Source organism: Peromyscus californicus, unplaced genomic scaffold, assembly GCF_007827085.1.
Source record: "Peromyscus californicus insignis strain IS unplaced genomic scaffold, ASM782708v3 Scaffold_7__1_contigs__length_154581171, whole genome shotgun sequence".
In the NCBI taxonomy this organism is placed as follows: domain Eukaryota; kingdom Metazoa; phylum Chordata; class Mammalia; order Rodentia; family Cricetidae; genus Peromyscus; species Peromyscus californicus.
Genome location: NW_026294595.1, coordinates 128,350,632 through 128,371,908, shown reverse-complemented (window position 1 = coordinate 128,371,908; position 21,277 = coordinate 128,350,632). Strand labels below are relative to the sequence as shown.

Genomic DNA, 21,277 nt, shown 5'->3' with positions numbered 1-21,277 from the left:
AGTTAAAACGATTCTGTAAACTATTGGTTGTAACACAGTTTTTCCTGCAACTTTCTCTGCAGTTTGTACCCTATTTCACTTCTCTGGGTGTAAGGCATTTTAGATTAGAGTCGTGATATCCTACGTGTTTTGTTCAGGTTGTATAGTGATGTTTCAGCTCATCCTTTAGCTTTAGCTGCTGAAATCAGACAACCGTGAAGACTAGCCTTTGTTTCTGTAGACTGCTTTCCTGTTCCTTATTGAGTGTCTTTAAGTAATGTTGAGAGATTTAATATCTTCCATTAAAACTGTTCATAGTACATACACATACATACATACATACATGCATGCATACATACATACATGCATGCATGCATGCATATATATGATATATACATGGGCTTGAATATTTTTAAGGAACAGCATTCATGTATAGCCATATGCTTTTTGTGTTTTCAATGCAGTGGTGAGACTGGTGAGATTACTCGGCACTTAAGAGTGCTTGCTGCTCTTGCAGAAGAATAGAGTTCTGCCCCAGCACCCATTTTGAATGTCTGATAACCACCTGTAACTCCTGGGGATCTGACACCCTCTCCTGGCTTCTGGAGACACATGAACAAGGTTTGAAGGGAGCACGTGCAGAGTTTTCCTGTTCCCATAAGAGCTGTTTGTCAGTTACCCAAGTTCTTCTATAGCCGAGAAGATGTGGTGATGCCCTTCATTTCCAGTCAGTTAACGGAGATCAATAAGGAAAGGTCAAGCAAACTACAGAAACACGAGTAAGAGTTTTGACACAACACTTTAGTGAAATTATATAAACCAGTAGTAAAGATGTGAAAAATGAGAGGCTTGTTAGAATTAGAGAAATGCAAAGTGAGATGAGTTACATCCTCTTATGTCTGATAATGGCAAACCAGTTAAAGGTGTCTATGTTAGGGTTTGCAATGGAGCAGGACTGGGGAGATGCTCCCTCAAAGTGCTAAAAAAAAGTGAGATAGGGGAATACTCCTCAACAGCTAGCATTGTTCAAGAGGTGCACACTTCTTATTATTTAGAAATCTCACTTTGATGAATTCATCCTGTGCATATATTGGCAAGACTCTAGTAGTATATATAACACTGGAGCAGTGTTTCCTGTTTCAATTATAAGTAGTGAGGAGGAACTGAATGGCTGCACATTTCTCAGTAAGCCACCCATAAAGGACAACACTGTCCTCTCCCTGTAGTCTCTGCTATTTCAGGCACAGTTTATTAGGGTCACTCCTGGGACCAGCTAGTGGTGGCACCTTTATTGAATTCAGAGAATTCAGACTATGCAAATTATTCAGGGCAGTGCAATATTACCAGAAAGAGATACTGAGGTCCCAGTGAACAGGCAACACAAGACAAGAAGGCTCCCAAGTTGGAAGATCTTTGGTCCTGACACTTGTGTTGTCACAGGAGGATAAAGAGGAAACCAGAACTTACAGTGAACACCTGTCACTTCCTTAACCTTCCTACAAGACGCATGTGCTCCTGTTCACAACAGGGAAGAATGGAAACAGCAGAGATGCCCATTACCCCTAGTGGATAGAGAAATTGATGCCTCATGCACAAGAGAATTTTATTCAGCCATAAAGAAAAGTGATATCTGACATTTCTTTAAATGAATGGAACTGGAAATCATTGTGGTAACCAAAATTATCCAGATTCAGAATGGCAAAATAACCCCATTTTCTGTCTTGTACAATGAGTTTTCAGTTTGTGTGTGTATATGCATATACATATATACCACACATATATTTGAATGTGTGTGGATCAAAAAAAATAAAACCATGGGAGGAAAAGGAGTCTTAAGGAAAGAGAAGAAGGGGAAAGAGGGAGCAGGGAATGTATTTGACATGAAAGGAAAAGGAAGGGGAAGCCATTAGCATGGTCTGGGGACAGGGAAGGCCAGCAGGGGAGGGAGAGGGAGAGGAACTAAGCTTGTAGAAAATGCCACAGCACACCCACTACTTATTATATTGAATCTAAAAATAATAGACATAACTATGTACAATTATGACTGAGAAAAGCTGTTGTCTTGTTCAGGCAAGATCTAGAGATGAACTTTAGAGACACAGCCAGGGTATGGAGGGGAAGGGCTTGGAAAGACAAGCTGACCCAAGCTCTTTATGTCAGGTCCTTTCTTCTTGCTGCTGTTTCTGCTTGAAACATATTTACACTTCCTCACATTACCTAAATCAATTCTTTTGCTTCAGTGAAACTTCACAGATTCCATGAAGCCAGCTTCAGACCCCTCCCAGAGAACAGTTTCAGGTTCCCAATACTTGGCTCTTCCAAGCTTGGGGCAACCATGTCCTTAGAAGTAGCTATGGCTTTGTGTCACTGTTGAGCCTAGATTCCAGGAAGAAGCCTTTCTCCAAACACTGTGACAAGTCACTGATGCATAAAATCTGAACAGTCAACAGAAGCCATTTGAACCTAGGTTGTCATTAGTCTGACACAGTATCGTCTATATCGTGAATTTGTTATAGTCTAAAATTCCCCAACACCATCAGCACCTTCCCTCTGACTCTTGCCCAGAAAGTCTCCTAAAGACCCTCACATAGGATAGGGCCACACTGGAGGAAGTCCTACTCAGGGGTTGTGTAGAAGGATGCACATGAAATCCTTGTTTCTCTGCATGCTCTCCTGGGATGCTGAGGTGACAGTGGCCCTCATATTGTGATCACAGGAGGAAATGCAACTCCTCATTTGAGAATGTTCTAAGGAGACTCCAAAGAAAGTATCTAAGGTTAGCCAAGAAACTCCAACCAAAAGGTTTCTCAGGATGCTTGAGTGGCCATGATTGATGGAGACTAAGGCCCAGAATTGTGGTACTTGAGGCTGGCACAAAGTGGTCTGTTCAGTGTGATCTGGGAAGAGGACCCAGAATGGATGAATGGGAGGATGTTCTGATGAGAAATCTCATAGTGTTTGCCTAGGCTGGCCCATCTCCTCATTTGAAAACTCAGATGTAAAGACAGCTGCTTATGTTTATGCAATAAGTAGGGTAAAATTGTGGTTCCCACATCGCTCTGTCCATTCTTCCTATGTTCCCTCTCTACATCTGGATGCCCTTGTGATCACTCCTGGGCAGAGCCAGCCTCTGTGAATGGGTACTGTGAGGGTTCAATAAAAGAACTACCTCCATCTTGCTGACTCAAGCACATGTATTTAAAACCAGCTTCCTAGATGATTTTGTTTAATGTTCCTCCACAAGTCTATTTCTCAGAGGAGAAAATTGCACCAACACTAAAAATAATGGAAGAAAATGAGTGGGTCCATGGCCACTGTGTTGTTGAGTGTTAGTGTTTCTTCCATATGGAGCCATGAAGGCTGGCTAAATGATTCACATCCTTCCTACCTCAGTTGGCTATGTGTGTAGTGTGTCTGTGTGTCTCCCATGTTCCCATTGCACAGAAGGTGGATGATGTGTGAATGTACAAGCTGGGATGGATGTTGGCTGATAGGGAGGAACCCAGTGCTCTTGGGTAAGAGGGGAAACAGAGATGTTAGGGAGAATTAGGATATGAAGTGAAAACTCACAGACTCAACCTGGTTTAGGTCATAGCTGGATCCAGGTCCTGAAATGATGCCCTTTATTTCAGTTCTCAATAATGACTTTATTCTCTGATGGACTTTGGCTGATAGTTGTAACTGAAGAATGTATGGAGGAAGACAGAGAAGGGAGTTCTGTGGACACCCAACTCCTATGTGGGCAGGGAGGTAGTTTGTTGTCACCAGTAAGAAACTAAAGCAATCCTGTGATGTAGACTCCACCTTGCAGGCACAAAATGTATATTTTCTTCATGCTAGCCCATGTCTCTTCTTGAGTCTGTGAGATGGCTCAGCAGGAGAGGAACTTGCTTCACAGGCCTAATGACTCATTTTTGCTTGGCAGAGCACACAGAAATGTGGAAGGAGGCAACAGCTCCTGAAATTTATCCTCTGACCTCAACAGGCACATGGCCATCCATGCATCTGCAATCACACATGAACATCATCCACATACAAACACAAAATAAAAATAACAATGTCAGTATTATACAGATTTTTCTAAGGCCCTATAGATTGTGGAGTCTGACCAAAGCTGATATCTGGCCTCCCCAAGATGTTCAGGGCCAGAAACATCGAGACTGTAGGACTGAGAGATGATCACCATCTTACATTTAATGTACTGAGTCCTTTCTGATATTTAGAGCCCAAGCTGTGCCTCCAAACCCTATGGCACACATGTATAGCTCTTCCTATGCCCACAGGTATCAAGGTCACGTAGGGTAAAATCCCAGGGCTTGGGTCCTTCCGCATACACCAGGCAGCAAACAGGTGGCAGGTAGGGACTGTCCCTAGGCTTGTACATCCTGTTTTCCACATGTCCCATTGTTTGAATTGGTCAGCAACTGTGGCCCATGTAAAGCCTGAAGCGCACAGAAACAGGAGGGGGCAGGGCCCTGGGTTGAGGATGGCATAGAGCTGAGTACTGCTATTTACAAAGCCCTTAGGGCCTGTTCTCAATATGAGGCAGCCATAGCAAAGAACATTATGAACTTGTGATTCTGGGAGTTCGTGTAGTCAGACTTGCTATGGCTTTGTCATGGCTTGCTTCTTGTGCAGACCTTGTTCCTGTCTGTGTGACACCATGTTCCACAAACCCATGAAAACCTTGTTCCCAGATATGGAGCAGACAGCCAAGGGGCATGCCGAAATCTTATTAAGAGGAATACTCACACCCCAGGAACACAGACTATGGGTGCTGGAGTTAGAAGTGGTGGCCTCAGTTGCCCTAGCTGCTAAATAGGTTAACTAATACCTTGTACATGGATGTTCTTGGAATTATGGGCAGGGAAGTTCCTTGGGCATCATGAGGGTGTTGAGGGGACTTCCCTGGGTCTGATCAGAGCCTATCACTGGGATTGGCAGGACCTGGGTTCAAATCCTCACTCTTCCCGCTGCTGGCTGCATGACCTGGGAAGAGGCTTCGTTCTACTTTTTGAAGTGAGACTGGAATCTACACCTCACCTCCCTGCTATCCACGTGCAGAGAAAACAGTTGGGAATCACATGTGAATGTCCTCACACTGGGCAGGCTGTGCGCAGAGCTGACAGTAATGTCTGCAATTACATTACATAGCACTGTCCTCACACTGGGCAGACTGTGCACATGGCCGACAGTAATGTCTGCAGTTACATTACAGAGCACTGTCCTCACCTTGGGCAGACTGTGCACATGGCCGACAGTAATGTCTTCAATTACATTACATAGCACTGTCCTCACACTGGGCAGACTGTGCACATGGCCGACAGTAATGTCTGCAATTACATTACATAGCACACACAAAGAGCTCTTGTTGGGGAGAGGTTGGGGTATCAGTGGCCATCTCAAGTCTCTGGTGGCTGCTCTTAGTCACCTTGGAAAGAGCATTCCTCTCTGTGTACAGAAAGTCTCCTGGAATGTGAAGGAAGTACTTGTCTGTGAAGGACAAAGGCTGGCCATAAGTGATGTGGGAGGAATTTCTCAAAGACAGTCTCCAGTGAACAAAATCTGGCATATCACTGAGGAGTGAATGCAAAGTGGGGTGGGGAGATAGTAGGGAGTTGAGTGGAAGGAGGGGAGGGAAGGGGAACTGTGGTTGGTACAAAAAATGGAAAACAAAACTTTTAAATTAAAAAAAAAAAGAAAATCTCCAGTGAGGTATTAAGGATTACCTGTTCCAGGCTGGAACATTCTATTCCCATCATGTGCTAACCCCCAGTCATGACAGCTTCCTGGTCCCTCTCACCAACAATTAAACAATGTGCTGGTATTTGTTCCCAATCACAACTCAGCACACTGTTTGGAAAAGGCTACTGAGGTCAGAGAGGCCAAACGTGGGGCTGGGTCATACAGGAACCAGGCTTGGATGCATCTTAGAGGCTCTGCTTCGTAGATTTCCCTTCTCCAGAAGGACAGAAGCATCCCAGACCTTCTCGCAGTACAATAAACACGGACGTGGGCCACCACCTACCAAATGCCTTGTCCTTTATAAACTCGGGCAGATCCTCCATTGTAGAGTTCCACCCCAACCTGCAAAGTCTTTTTTGAGAAATTGTGAACAAGGGAGAGCTAGAGTGTGAGTGAGAGAGATGGAGGGAGAGGGATAGAGGGAGAGCCAGAGTGAGAGAGAGTTCATCCACTTCACCCTATTGTCACAACTAAACCACCTGCTAGCAAGGTTTTGAAGATAAGAAAGACAAAAGCAGAAAAATATTTTCAAGCACCTTCCATTTTATCACAGCTAAATTTGGCAGTTAGGGAAACTATACTACATTGGTGTCTGAAGATTGTTAATTGCACTTTCAGCAATGTTGACATTTTTCAGGGTGACGTATATATTTTATTATCTCCAGAACCCTATGCCCTGGAGCTAGAGAGATGGCTCAGCAGTGAAGAGCCTTTGCTACTTTGAAGAGGGCCAGGATCTGATTCCCAGAACCCAAATAGCACCTCACAACTGCCGGCAATTTGTGTCCTAGGGAGTTCAGAGGACTCATCTGAACTCCTCAGGGAACTGCACACACATAATGCACATAAACTCATGCAAGCAAACATAGTTACACATAAAATAAGTGAATCTTAAAAATAAAAATAAAATATTGCTCTAAGCCCTTGTCTTGAATCTGGGTTTCACAGAGCCCCTCAGGCCTTGGCCTGATAGATGTGAATTAACCAAGGGTCTTGCCCATCCTCAGGTGGGATTTGCATCTTCTTGTTCTGTGGAATGGTCTTTGAGCATTTGCTAGAAGCCTTCAAAGAAGCCAGAAACTGGGCCTAGAAGGAGGGCGGGTGGTGTTACTCTCTGAGCTGCTGGACATCTGAGTATCTTGCTTTTTTTTTTTAATCTTTGTCTCTGGAGCTGGCACCTGAGCTACAGTGTTTGTGGGAGGAAAGAAGAGTGAGAGAAAAGACAAAGCAAAGTGATGAGATGGAGAGAGGAAGGGAGATCGGGAGAGGGAAGCAAAGAGTGACAGAGAGGATCTGAGGGAGGAAAGGAGAGAGTGAAGGAAGAGAAAGAGAAGAGCTAACGAAAATGTAATAGAAGAGGAAGGAGAAATGGAGCCAGAGACAATGGGGGTGGGAACAGCTGTCCGGAGAGTGTAGAAACTGAAGGCTGGAGCCCACTGTCCTTGGGTTCTCCATGTCCACACAGGGTCTTCCAAGCTTAGCACCATTGGCTGACTTTTTAGCTGATGTCCACAGATAGGACATGTTAGACTACCCATAGCCATAGCCAATTTTTTGTGCTCCTCTGTGCTCCTGGCCAACAACTCCCAGGATTTGGTCTGAAATTTGTCCTTTGCCCTGTATCAGCTTCCAGGTCCTTCTTGAAGTAGTGATCTGCCTTTATGCACCTATCCATCCCTTCCTCCATTTCTGCACCCCAAAATGTCTTGTGCTAGAACCCCTGATCTTTTTTGTAACTGTCAGCTTCTACTTGATGCTGAATGTTTTGTTGACATCAATAATGAAGGATTTAAGGTCTTTTCTCTAGAACTGGAGCCTTCCAGAATAGTCAATGACCACTGAAAGGAAGTTCACTAGCCTTTCCAGAACCATGTCTTCATGGAGGAGGAGCTGAGTGATGGGGAAGGGTTGTTGTTTGAGGGAAACAGCCAGGCGCAAATTCAAATGCTCCATGAAGTCACTTGGAGGTGTATCTGAAAATGAAAACACGCCAATACACAGAGAACAAAACATCAGTCACCTTGATGATGAATAAATGTTGGTCATTTGTTTTGTGGTAAATTATGATTTCATTTTCGTTTGATTCTGGGATCTTTTTAATTTCCACATTGGTTTCTTCAGTGGCCATTGGTCACTCTAGAATGTGCTGTTCATTCTCTCAGTATGTGTGTTGTTTCTCAGGCTGATGGTTTCTTGTTCCTTTCAATTTTTGAAGAAAAGAGTTCAATTATCTTATACTCATAAAGACTTGCTTTGTGGCCTAGAACCCGGTCTATTGTAGAGAAGATTCTGAAAAAAATATGTACTCTGTATCAGTTGTTTGGAATGTTCTACAGATAGGTATAAGGTCTATTTGATCTTTGGTGTGGTTTAGCCTGGCAGTTTCTTTGTGGATTGTTTTTACTTTGGGTGGCCTGTTTAAAGATAATAGTAGGATATTGATGTCAGTCCCTGATATCCTATCAGAATCCATCTGACCTTTTGTGACCATTTGTGTTTTTATAAAATTAGGAGCCTCACATTTGGTGCACTTATATTTACAACTGTTATATTTCCCAGTGAAATGTTTCCTCCATTCATATCTAGTAGACTATCTATATTTTATAACTAATTTTTATCTGAAGAATATTTCATTACATACCAAAATACTATGACATCTATTTTTGTCTTACACTAACCTCATTGTTTGACCTCCATCTTGAATTTCAGACTGTAGGTCATTTATTCCATTTACATTTATAGTTTTCATTGACCCATGTTAACTTATTTCTATAAAGATAATTTCAGTCTCTCTCTCCTCTGTCTGTCTGTCTGTCTGTCTTTGTCTGTGTGTGTGTGCATGTGTGTGTGTGTGCGTGTGTGTGCATGTGTGTGTGTGTGTGTGTGTGTGTGTGTGTGTGTGTGTGTGTGTGTGTGTGTGTGTATTATGTGTGTATGGGAGAAGACATGCCATAGCACACTAATCCATGTTAGAGAAACATCTTTTGGGAGTCAGTTCTTTCTTTTCTACTTTGGTAAAGCAGAATCTTTAATGTAGTTTCCTTCACTCCAGGTTGGCTTATCTGTGAGCTTTGGGGCATTTCTCTCACATTTTCCCCTCTCTCTCATTTCACTATAAAATTGCTGGTATCACAGATGTCATCTGGCACATCTGGCTTATTCTGGGTTTCAGGGATTCAGCTCAAGGAATCATCAGCCTTATACTTTTACCGAACAGGATGGAAACCACAAAGGAGTCTTACATCCTCTACCTCTTCCCATTAGTGCATTTTAACCTTGTCCATAGTGTTGTACTCCACTCAGTCCTGGGTAATGTTTCTCATTGTCTGCCTAACCCAGAAGTGGCCTCTCTTTAATCTTGACCTGCTGCAAGATACAAATACTCAAATTTTCACCAGATTGTCTACTTACTATGAGGTATTTCTTATTTTTAATACAGGCAAATTATTTATATTGATAAAACTCTTTCTGGGCTAAATCAAATTTGTATGAGGACATTGTCTGTCACTTGAGTCATAGCACATATGGTGTTGGGAATGTCTGAAGTAGTTACTGGTATATGTGTTGAGGGGATATAAGATGAGATTTCCTAAGCCTTTCAAAGTTTTTCCACTGGTAACAAATTAGTTAGTCTTTCTGTCCAGCTGGTCAGGATGAACAGCAGATGGTAGCTCTTCAGATGACCAAATATAAATGTCCGCCAAACATTAAATGCACATGACATTCAAGCCTGAGTAGGAAAACAGAATGTATTATTGTTTTTGGTTGTATTTGCTCTTGGGGGGGGGGCTACCACATAGCTCCCAAATAAATCACACACAGAGGTTTATTCTTAATTATAAATGCATGGTCTTAGCTTGGCTTGTTTCTTGCCAGTGTTTCTTAACTTAAAATTATCCCATCTGGGCTTTTACCTTTCTCTTACTTCTGTAAATCTTACTTTCACTCTTCCTTCGTGACTGACTGTGTGGCTGGAATGTTGGCCCCTAGTATCCTCCTCTCCTTGTTCTCTTGCTCTTTCTCTTCTTTTCCAAGAGTTCTCCTTCTATTTATTCTCTCTGCCTGCCAGCCCTGCCTGTCCTTTCTCCTGCCTCACTATTGGCCATTCAGCTTTATTAGACCATCAGGTGTTTTAGACAGGCACAGTAGCACAGCTTCACAGAGTTAAACAAGTGCAACATAAAAGTATGCAACACATCTTTGCATCATTAAACAAATGTTCTAAATCATAAACAAATGTAGCACGCCTTAAAAATAATATTCTACTACATATTATGTTTCATTAAAATTTCATATTGGTGACACATTGAATTGAACATACTTTGCTATATTAGTAAAGGAAAATATATATATATATATATATATATATATATATATATATATATATTTTTTTTTTTTTTTTTGGTTTTTCGAGACAGGGTTTCTCTGTGTAGCTTTGCACCTCTCCTGGAACTCACTTGGTAGCCCAGGCTGGCCTCGAACTCACAGAAATCCGCCTGGCTCTGCCTCCTGAGTGCTGGGATTAAAGGCGTGCGCCACCACCGCCCGGCAGGAAAATATATTTTTTGAGACTTAATTTTATTTGGGCTTGTTTTTCAGATAATTTATTATTATTTTTATTCTCTCATATATTACATCTTGAACACAGTTTCCACTTCTTCCCTCTGTTCTCCCCCTCATCTTCCCTCTCCTCCAGATCCATATCCCCCATCTCACCTCAGCAAAGAGCAGGCCTCTGAGTGACATCAACCAAACATGTCATAACATGCTACAACAAGACCAGACACATACTATTACATCAAGGCTGGATGAGGTAACCCAGTAGGGGGAAAAGGGTCCCATAAGTAGGCAAAAGCATCAGCAGCCAGCCCAGCCCACTCCCACAGTCAGGAGTCCCACAGTACACTAAGCTACTCGGCCATAGAATATATGCTGAGGACCTAGGGCATAACCCTACAGGCTCCCTGATCTCTGTGAGCCCCCATGAGTCCTGATCAATTGATTCTGTGGGCCACCTTCTCTTGATGTTTCTGACCCCCCTGTTGCTTCCTCCTCTTCTGTAGATCTCCCGAAGCTCTGCCTAGTGTTTGTCTGTGGGATTCTGCATCTGTTCCCATTAGTTACTTGATGAAGTCTCTCTGGTCTCTTTGATGAGAATTCTGCTAGCTTCTGGTACAGGGACACTCTGCAGGCAGGATAAAGTGTAGGTTGAAGATTTTGTGGCTGGATTAGTATCTCAATCCCTCTACTTGATTCCTTGCCTCTTGCAGAAGATGGCCCATTCAGGCTTTGTGCCCCCCCCCCATTACTAGTAGCCTTTGCTAGGGTTTTTCTGTCAGATTCCATGGAGGTTCCATTGCACTAGGTTTCCATCTTGCCCCTGAAATCCCCCCAATTCCAGTCATTTCTCCCAGTATTTTCTCCTTCTCTCCCCAGTTGATCCAACCTGTTCCCAACCCCAACTGCTCTCAGTCCATCAGTGAAATATATTCTATTTCCCCTTCCTAGGGAGATCCTTGTGTGGCCCTCTAAGCCCTCCTTGTTACTTAGCATCTCTACATCTGTGGACCATAGCATGATTGTTTTACTTTACAGCTAATATCCACTTATAAGTGAATACATATCATGTTTGTCTTTCTGGATCTGGGTTACTTCCCTCAGGATGATTCTTTTCAAGTTCCATTCATTTGACTGCTAATGTCATGATGTTATTGATTTTCACAGAAGAGTAATACTCCATTGTGTAAATGTACCACATTTTCTTTATTCATTCTTTTGCTGAGAGCTGCTGGTAGCAATGGCTTTACCAGAGGCCACAAGAATATACAGCAGATGGCAATTGATAGTTCAGGTGTCAACCCACCAGATGAATAATTCTCTGATGGAGGAACCCCATTCAAGCAAAGCTTATGGGACCACAAACTTTGAAAACTCTTGCTTCCACCTAGCAAGAAATCCAAGGGAGTCTGCTTAGGAGTTAGAAGGAATTTATTAGGAGATAAATAGGAAAAGACAACTCACTAAACAGAATAGGCAAATCGTCACAGTGTTCCGGAAGACTGAGGTAATGTCCCATGCTGCTCCCAACATCCAAGCCCACAGGCAAGGGAAGAGAGTGGCCTATTTGTGTCTCAGGTCTAAATTGTAGCCCCAAGGCCATGCCCCAGGAGTTGGTACTTCAAGGTCATAGGTAGGTAGAAGAGGTATCCACTACACTTCTGTCTGTAATTTCACATGTGCAAAACACTTGTGGAAATTCCCCAATACTTGCACTGTAATGTGTAATCTCATGTGATGTGTATATGTAATCTCATGGTTACTTCTTACTTTTTTATTTTTAAGTAATTTTTTATTAATAGATTTTCTATTCATTTTTTATACCAACCACAGATTCCCCTGTCCTCCCTCCTCCCACCCCCACAGGATTTGCCCCCAACCTACCCCCATTCTCACCTCCTCCAAGGCAAGTCTCCCATGGGGAGTCAGCAGAGCCTGGTACATTCAGTTGAGGCAGGTCCAAGTCCCTCTTTCCTGCACCAAGGCCGCACAAAGTGTCCTACCATAGGCACTAGGTTCCAAAAAGCTGGCTCATGCACTAGACTGTCATCATGGAGCCCTCATCCAGTGACTAATGGAGACAGAGTCAGAGATCCACGGCCAGGTCCCAGGCAGGGCTCCAGGAGTCCAGTCAATGGGAAAGAGGAGGGATTCTGTGAGCAAGGGATATCGAGACCATGACTGGAAAAAGTACAGAGACAACTAGCCAAACTAGTGGAAATGCATGAACTGTGGACCAAGAGCTGAGAAGCCCCCATGGTACTGGACTGAACCCTCTGGATAGGCGAGACAGCTGTTTGACTAAAACTGTATAGGAGGCCCCCAGGCAGTGGGAACAGAATCTGTCCCTAGTACATCTCACACTATGGACATCTATATCTGTAGTTGGTCAAGAAGATGACCTCTCATTAAGCTGTATAATTTTGATATATAGAAAATATACCAGGATATGCTTCATAATTAGATCTATTATTCCATGAGGACTGTAAGATACTTAAGCCCTGTTTTTTTTTTATCACTAGCTCAGACTGGCATAAAGAAAACAATTTCTTCTCAGTTCTAAGACAAGCCACATACAATTAATTGATTCAAAAACCTCAAGAACAAATTCAAACTAGACGGAATATTTCTGTAAATGGGTCATAAGTTAAAGCAGTGTCCAGGATGGCTTAGGCCATGGAGAGAGGCAGATATGGATTTGTGTCTCTGTCACCTGGCACTGACCTTTCCTCATCCCTTCTGGAGCAATGACAGATAGAAAAAGATTAAGTTGAGGCAGTTCCCAAGCCAGGCTGTGTGTACAGGTCATGGTCAAGTGTCTACGTACCAAGTTAGGATTCATTCAAGAACTCCCAGTAAAATCATTTAGTCAAAAGATCACAGCTCAGTCTAGGTTCATGATGCAGGTTCAGGGGTCAGGGTGAACCCATGTGTCAGGAATCTTAAAAAGGTCTTATTAATTAAATCAAACCTAAGGCCAGTTATTGTGGTGGATGCTGGAAGATCAGAGAAGCAGAACAAGCCACAGCTACCTCACCTTGCCAGTTCCTCAGCTGATCCTGTTTCCTCAGACTGGAAACCTCTGAGTCCTCATCCAGAATGAATCTCAGCTGAACTGCTGCTCCAAAGCCTGAAAGCTTAACCAGCTAAAAGCTTCTACATTCTGGTCTTCATGCCTTATATACCTTTCTGCTTTCTGCCATCACTCCCTGGGATTAAAGGCTCACTTTCTGGGATTAAAGGCGTGAGTCACCATGTTTGGCTGTATCCTTGAACACACAGAGATCCAGGTAGATCTCTGCCTCTGGAATGTTAGGATTAAAGGCGTGTGCTACTGCTGCCTATCCTCTATGTTTAATATTGTGGCTGTTCTGTTCTCTGACCTCAGATAAGTTTATTAGCATGCACAATATTTCGGGGAACACAATACCATCACATTTCCCCTTTTTTTGTCTAAAAATTTTAAAAACTTATAACTAATACAAGAAAAACTATCCAATAAGTATATACAATATATACAGTCAAGAATTACATTAACAATGTCTAGTCCATTAACATTTGACAGATTCAGATGGAAAAACTCCATTTTATATGTATTAACAATGTCCAGTCCAGTAACATTTGATAAACTCAGACAAAAATTTCATTACTTATCCTATTTAAAACAAGTAGTTCCTTTTTAAAAGTGGATTCAATAATCTCCCTTTTTATCTTGTTGTATCCATATTCTCTCTTTTTTCTTTTCATATTAGATTCAGTAATCTACCTTTTGTCATTTTTATATCTTCCCCTTTTTCTTTTTAGAGTAGATTCATCGATCTACCCATTTATCCTATTATTCCTTTATTTTTTTTTCAGAGTAGAGTCAATGATCTACCTTATATCTATAAACTCATGATCAGAGTTTAGTCTGGGGTGAGAATCAGACTTCAGTTACTTTTGGTTACAGAAGCAAAACAAGCTTAGCCCTGGCTTCCTGACAGATACTGTGCACAGGGTGCAGAGCCTACCTGTGAGGTTTGGATGAGAATGGCCCCCATAGGCTTATGTATTTGAATACTTGGTCTCCAATTGGATGAACTGTTTGGGAAGGATTTGGAGGTGTGTGGCCTTGTTGGAGGTGGTATGTGATCATTGGATGCACTTGGAAGTTTCAAAAGGCCAAGCCTTTCCCAGTTAGCTCTCTCAGTCTGGTGTTTGTGTCTCAAGATGTAAGGTCTTGGCTACTGCTCCAGAGCCATGCCTGCCTGCCTGCTCCCATGCTCCTCATCATGATAGTCATGACTTCTAACCCTCTAGAGTTGTGAGTCCACAAAGAAATGCTTTCTTTTATAATTTCTCTTGGTATTGTTATTTTGTCACAACAATAGAAAAGTAACTGGACACTATACCAGCAGGGTGTCAAGATATTCCTCCTTCTGCTCCTTCCTCTTCAGGTGGAGGCTGGTGATTGTCCTGTCAGTAAATTAGCTGAAGGAATCAAGGCAAGATCAGCCTCAGTCTTTGCCATGGGAAATTGAACACAGGCCCACCTAACTCTCTCCAGTGTGTCACTCTGACACCTGTGTGTCCTCAAGCATGTTACTGATCACTGAATGTGGGCAATGACTGTACCCCAATGTATAGATTTCTTGACAATCTAATGAGGTAAAGCTTGCAAGATGCAGAAGGACTTTAAAGGTATATATCTATAGAAGGGTCATGTCTAGGAACTGACAGCATACATGCCTGATTTCTTTTTCCTCAGAAACCCTCTCAAGCATGAGGAGGTAAAGCCTGAGAAGAGGCCCCAGTGAGGGGCGGGGAAGCCAAAGGCCTGCCTTCATCAGGATGCAAGATCCCTGTCTGGGGCACTCCTTCAGCTGTTGTCTTGGCCCATGGAAGGCTCTTCAGTCGCCAGACTGTGACTTACAGGTGAGGTCCTAAGGAAGACTTACTTTCAGGTTGCTGAGGAAGAACTGGAGCAGTGAACATAACTGAGAGCCAGAGAGAAGGTGAAGGAGGGAGAAGGAAAACAGAGGAGACATTGCTGGCAACACACTGCCCATCTTCCCTTGACAGAGAGGCTCATTTCCAGGACCTGAAAGCAGTTAACTTTAGAGATCTGGAACTATGGAATTGTAGCAGCCTGAACCAGAGCTGTCCCAGGTTCCCAAGAACTCATCACTCCAGGATGTCTGAAGTTCATGATCTGAAGACCTAGCATCCAGATCCCAAATACCCCAGATTCCTTAAACCTTTATTCTTGAACCCTGGAAACTCAAGCTCCTTAGAAGGCTTAAACCTTTGGGAAGCCTAGCTATCAGTTCCCTGCAGACTCTCATTTACAGGTTCTTAAATACAGCCATTTAAATAAAAGTGTGTTGACTAAAAGAAAACATTAGCTAAAGGGTACAGGTGGTGCATGGATGTGGTAAATAGCTCAAGGCAGCATCTGTGATTTCTGCCTCCTCTCTACAGCCCAGCTACTGGGGTGGGGGTGGGAAGTGCCCACAGACTTCCCAAAGACAAATCTGCACCTCACAGGAAACAGTGTCATGAGTACACAACCACACCAAGAGATACCACTCCTGCCTCCACCAGGACCAGCTCTGGATGCCAAGAGCTGGGGACTTACTTGGTTTTGCAACAGGAGGGACACCTTCTTTGTCAGGACTTCAGATACATGATCTAGAACTCTCTTGATCAGAGAGTTTTCCTAGAAAAGAAGGGACGTAATAATCTTGCTAAATAGTTCAGCATGGCTGTTCTAGTTCTCTAGAGGTCAGGTGACCCACAACTCTGCTCTATGATCTCAGTCCATCTTGTTGTCCAGTGGTCCATGTCCACATGAACCACCACTGAGCATCTGAGCATTTTATTCCTAAGTAGCAGCTTCCTCAGTGCCTGGGTTTCATCATAGACTTGTTACTGCATCATTCACTCAGCCCCTATTTACAGAGTACCAGGCTGATCCCTGGGGCACTGGAAAAACCATTCCACCTTTTGCTTCTTTCATAAACAAGTCTCACTGAGGTTGCTGCCTCCCACCTTCAACTCTCATCCAGATGTTATTTCTTGGGGAAGCCCATCCTGAATGTTCACTGAAGGGAAGGATTGCTTTCCATGTGCTTTGCTAAGTATGATGGTCTCTGTAGCACTTTTAATTTTCCTTGAATTCACTTATGTACCAAATCTTTCCAGCCTGCCTTTTCCTCAGGATATGCTCTAAGAGAGAGCCTATGTGTTTTTCACCAAATTGTTCTCTAGAGCTTAGTGCAATACCTGCTTGGCACACAGTAAATATTTGACTGAAAAATGAGTTCAGGGAGCCAAGGAGATAGCCCAGTCCACAAAGTATTTGCATTTAGCATGAAGATGTCAGTTCAGTCTCTAGTACCCATATTAAAAAAGAAAGAAAGAAAGAAAAATCAGGTGATAACACTTGTAATCCAGGGTTGGGGAGATAGAAATGTTTAGATTTCTGGGTCTAACTGGTCAACCAGCTTAGCCTACCTGATGAGTTCCAGATAGATGACATGTGTGCTTATATGTCCACACAGAAAAAGCCCAGCCCTCAGAAGACAGAAGCTGGTAGATCTCTGAGATTGAAGCTAACCAGAGCTGTGTGGTGAGACCATATGTATGTATATGCAATGACAACAGAGACAACTACTCTGAAGGTTAATAATATATTTTTATGAAAAAAGAGAGAAGGTACCTAGAAAAGATCCTGAAAGATAAAAAGATGCATAGAGTTGGAGTAACGGGAAAGCTATTTTTTTTAATGTAACCAGAACATTCATGCAAAGTCCTGTTATAAAAAAGAGCTTGTCTGAGGCACAAAACAAAGCCAATGTGTCTAGCAAAAAGTGAAATCATGACATTTCTGGAAATGAATGGAACTAGAAGTCATTGTGCTAAACACAATCATTGAGATTCAGAATGACAAAATACCCCATTTTTTGTTATGTGAAAGGGAGATTTAAATTTTCACGTATGTATATTTGCGTGTGTGCATGTATATGCAGTCATAAAATAAGCAAAAAGACAAGAGAAATTCTCAAGGGAAGAGAAGAGGAGGGAATGAGAGGAAAGAATGCATGTGACAGGAAAACAAGAGGAAGGAAAAAGACATTGGCAAGAGGAGGATGTGGAAGGACAGTAGGTGAGGGAGAAGGATAGGAACTAATGCTGGTAGCCAGTAGACATGCCAGAGCAACAGCAGATGGCAATTGAGGTTTGAGATGTCAGTCCACCAAGAGGAAAACCTGTGATGGACCAATCCCATGTAGACAAGGCCATGAGACTACAGACTCCAAAATATCTTTTGCTTCTGCTGTACCTTTTGTATCTGATATAATGCATATGTATGTGGGGAGTTCCCCAATACCTATATTGTAGTGTGTTTATCTCATGAATTCATCCCACTACTGGGCATGTATATCTGTGGACTGTCTAGAAGATGATCCTTCCTTAACCTGTATAATTTTGATGAATAAAAATGGATACAAGGATTTGCTACATAGTCTAGGCCCATAATTCCCCCAGAAGCTGCTTCTGATCACAGCTCAAATTAATGAGCACCACTCCTTGCTTCCAAAGAGCTTTAGATTAAAATAGATACCTTTCTAATGATTTTTTAGATAAACATTTCCAATCATTTGCTCACAAAAACACACAGCTGTCCTGTCTGGCTAGGTTATAAATACAAATACAACCTAGTTATTGCTTACTGGAAATGATTAAGTCCTTACACCAATTCCTGACCTCAATTTGTGAAAATAAATTCTGCCTAGTCAAGGCTACAGAAAATAATTTGACTCTGTAGCCCCATATGAGGGCTGCAAGTGTTCTTGGATAGTTAAAAGGTAAACACAGGACAAAAAAGTACATTTTATGTTTAAGCGCTATATGTATGGTATCTTGGAAGATGCAGACTTGAGCTGATGGTAGAAAACATTCACATTCTCAGGAATACTGGCCTAAACTTTAATTAGAGCATTTATGGCAACTCCTTGCCTGTTAGTTGCAAGGAGTTAGTTGAAAATGTTGACATAGCCGTGATTTCTGCAATCATTCACTTAATAATGGAGTGTAGCCTTTTTGCGACTGATAGATTGTCTGAAAGGGGTTGTTGGAATACATATGCTGTAAAAAGACATGATAGGATGGAGGATTGAGAGAGAACAACATGAGAAAATAAAGAAAACTTCAAGAGAGTGTGTGAGTTTTCTTATTTTCCCTTACCCCTCAGATCAAAAAGTTGTAGCTTCACCATGCTGTGGATTTCCCTTTGAGCTCTGTGCTGCCTAGAAGCTGGTACTCCAGACAGAGATAAACTAAGTATGTAGGAAATTACCAGAGCAAAACCACAACTTTAGATAGTGAATTTAAAAATAATAGAAATAACTAAATACAGTTATAACTGAGGGAAAAGTTGCCTTGTTCTAGAGATGAGCAGGCAAGGTCTAGAGTGGAGATAAATTTCAGAGACAAAGCCAGAATGTGGAGGGGTGGGGCTTGGAAAGCCAAGCTGACTCCAGCCTGTGCTCTTTATGCCCAGGTCCATTGTGCTTGCTGCCTTCTCTGCTAGAAACCTAGTTCCTCTGCACTTTGCAAACTAAATCTGTTCTCTACCTCAATGAAAGTTCAAACCTTCCCTGAAGCCAACTATAGACAACTATAGATCTCTCCCCAGAGACCAGATCAAGGCTCCCACTACCTGGCTCCCCCAAGCTTGGGGCCACACCATCCTTAGCAAAATAGCTATGGCTTGTTTCGCTTACTGAGCCTAGACTCCAGTAAGAAGCCTTTCTCCATACACTGAGACAAGTCATTGACGAATAAAATCTGAAAAGTCAACAGAACCATGAACCTAGGTTGTCATTAATCTGACACAATATCATGTATGTCCTCAAGTTTGTTAGAGTCAAAACTTCCCTAAAACAAAGAGCTCCTTCCCTCTGCCAGTTTCTCCAAAGCCTCCTGAAGACCCATGTTCACATTGGAGGAGTCTGACTCACTGTTTAGGAGAAGGGTAAACACCCAATCCTCCATTTACTACATGGTATTATTTGTTGCTAGAGGTGACAGTGTCCCTTATATTGTGAAAAGCTGAGATGCAAATCCCGGTTCCAGGATGTCCTAAGGAGACTCCAAAGAAAATGTCGAAGGTTAGCCAGGATATTCCAAGCCAAAGGACACCCAGATGCTTCAGTGGCAGTGATGGATGGAGAGGAACTTCTGCCAAGACTAAGGCCCTGAGTTGTGGAACCTGAGGCTATGAAAAAGTGGTTCATTCAGTATGTGTTGGAAAGAAGACCCAGAATGGACGAATGTGATAATATTCTATTGGGAAGACTCATAGTATTTGCCTAGGTTATCCCATTTCAACATTTGGAAACTCTGTGTAAAGGACACCAGTTTGTGATCATACAATAAGAAAGCTAGAATTATGAGAATAGGAAGAAGCAAAGTGCTAGAGAGGCCCACAGAAATCCACAAAGATTCCCCCACAATAGACTGCTGGCAATGCTCGAGAGACATCCCGAACTGACCTAGTCTAGTGATGGGATGGCCAAACACCCTAATTGTCGTGCTAGAAACCCCATCCAACTACTGAGGGATCTAGATGCAGATATCCACAGCTAGGCCCAGGGTGGATCTCTGGGAGTCCAATTAGCGAGAATGAGGAGGGTTTATATGAGCGAGAATTGTTGAGACCAAGGTTGGATAAAGCACAGGGACAAATAGCCAAATGAATGGAAACACATGAACTATGAACCAATGGCTGAGGGGTCCCCACTGGATCAGGCCCTCTGAATGGGTGAGACAGCTGATTGGCTTGATCTGTTTGGGAGGCACCCAGGCAATGGGAACGGATCCTGTGCTCATTGCATGAGTTGGCTGTTTGAAACCTGGGGCTTATGCAGGGTCTCTTGGCCTGGCCTGGGAGGAGGAGACTGGACCTGCCTGGACTGAGTCTACCAGGTTGATTTCAGTCCTCGGGGGAGGCTTTGCCCTGGAGGAGGTAGGAACGGGGGGTGGGTTGTGGGGAAGGGGAAAGGCGTGGGAGGGGGGAAAACAAGGGAATCCGTGGCTGATATCTAGAACCGAATTGTATTGTAAAATAAAATAAAAGAAAAGAAAGCTAGAATTGTGGCTTTCAGGTCACTCTGCCCATACTTCCTATGTACCTGCCCTGTATCTGAGTTCCTTAATCATCTCTCCTGGGCAGAGCCACTCACTGTGAGATTTTTTTCTGTGAGGGCCTGGACTGTAATGACATCCCTCCTTCTCACTGACTCAAGCATCTGCTTTTAAACCAGATTCCTAGATGATATTGTTTAATTTATCCCCAAGGCTATTAATTTTTAGAGTAGAAAATTCCAGCAGCAGAAAGATATATGGAGGAACAAAACTGCATTCATGGCCACTGTGCTGCCATTGAGGAGTGTTTCTTCTTTATGGAGCCAGTGAGGCTGCTCATCTGATTCACATCCTTTCTACCTAGTTATCAGCCATATTTAGAGTGTGGCTGTGTGTCCCACATGTTGCCATTGGACAGGAGGCAGGTGATGTGTGAATGCACAAGGTAAGATGACTAACAGCTGAAAGGAAACAATTTAGCTCCCCTGGTTTTATAGAAAAAACCAAAGAATCTAAGGAGAATTAGTATTTGAGGTGAAAAATCATGGACTCGAACTGGATTTGGAGAGTGCTGGATCCAGGTCTTAATATAATGCACTTTCTGTCATGTTCTTAATAGTGGCTTCATTCTCTGGTGGACTTTCCTAGGTCATTTTATCAGAATACTTTATGGATAAAGACAGATGGAGACACACCTTCTATGTGGATAGTGAGGTAGTTTACTCTCAGCAGTGGGAAGCTAAAGCAATCTTGTGATGTACTTGACCTTGAAAGTAGAAAATGAGCTCTTCATGTCTCTTCCAGTGTCTGTGAAATGGGGTAAGACTAGACCCTTGCTTCTAATGACCTGTGTTTGCTCTGCAGA

General features: G+C 42.7%; 1 protein-coding gene across 2 annotated transcripts in view; it reads left to right on the top strand.

Annotated features, from left to right (window-relative positions):
* The window catches only part of Cdk5rap1 (CDK5 regulatory subunit associated protein 1), a 303,956-nt gene extending 288,761 nt beyond the window's left edge, over positions 1–15,195 (top strand). For both annotated transcript variants that reach the window (XR_008215333.1, XR_008215335.1), the window contains exon 19: positions 15,029–15,195. The gene's annotated coding sequence lies outside the window, so the exon portion shown is untranslated. The remainder of the gene's footprint in view (positions 1–15,028) is intronic.
* Positions 15,196–21,277: the final 6,082 nt, after the last annotated feature.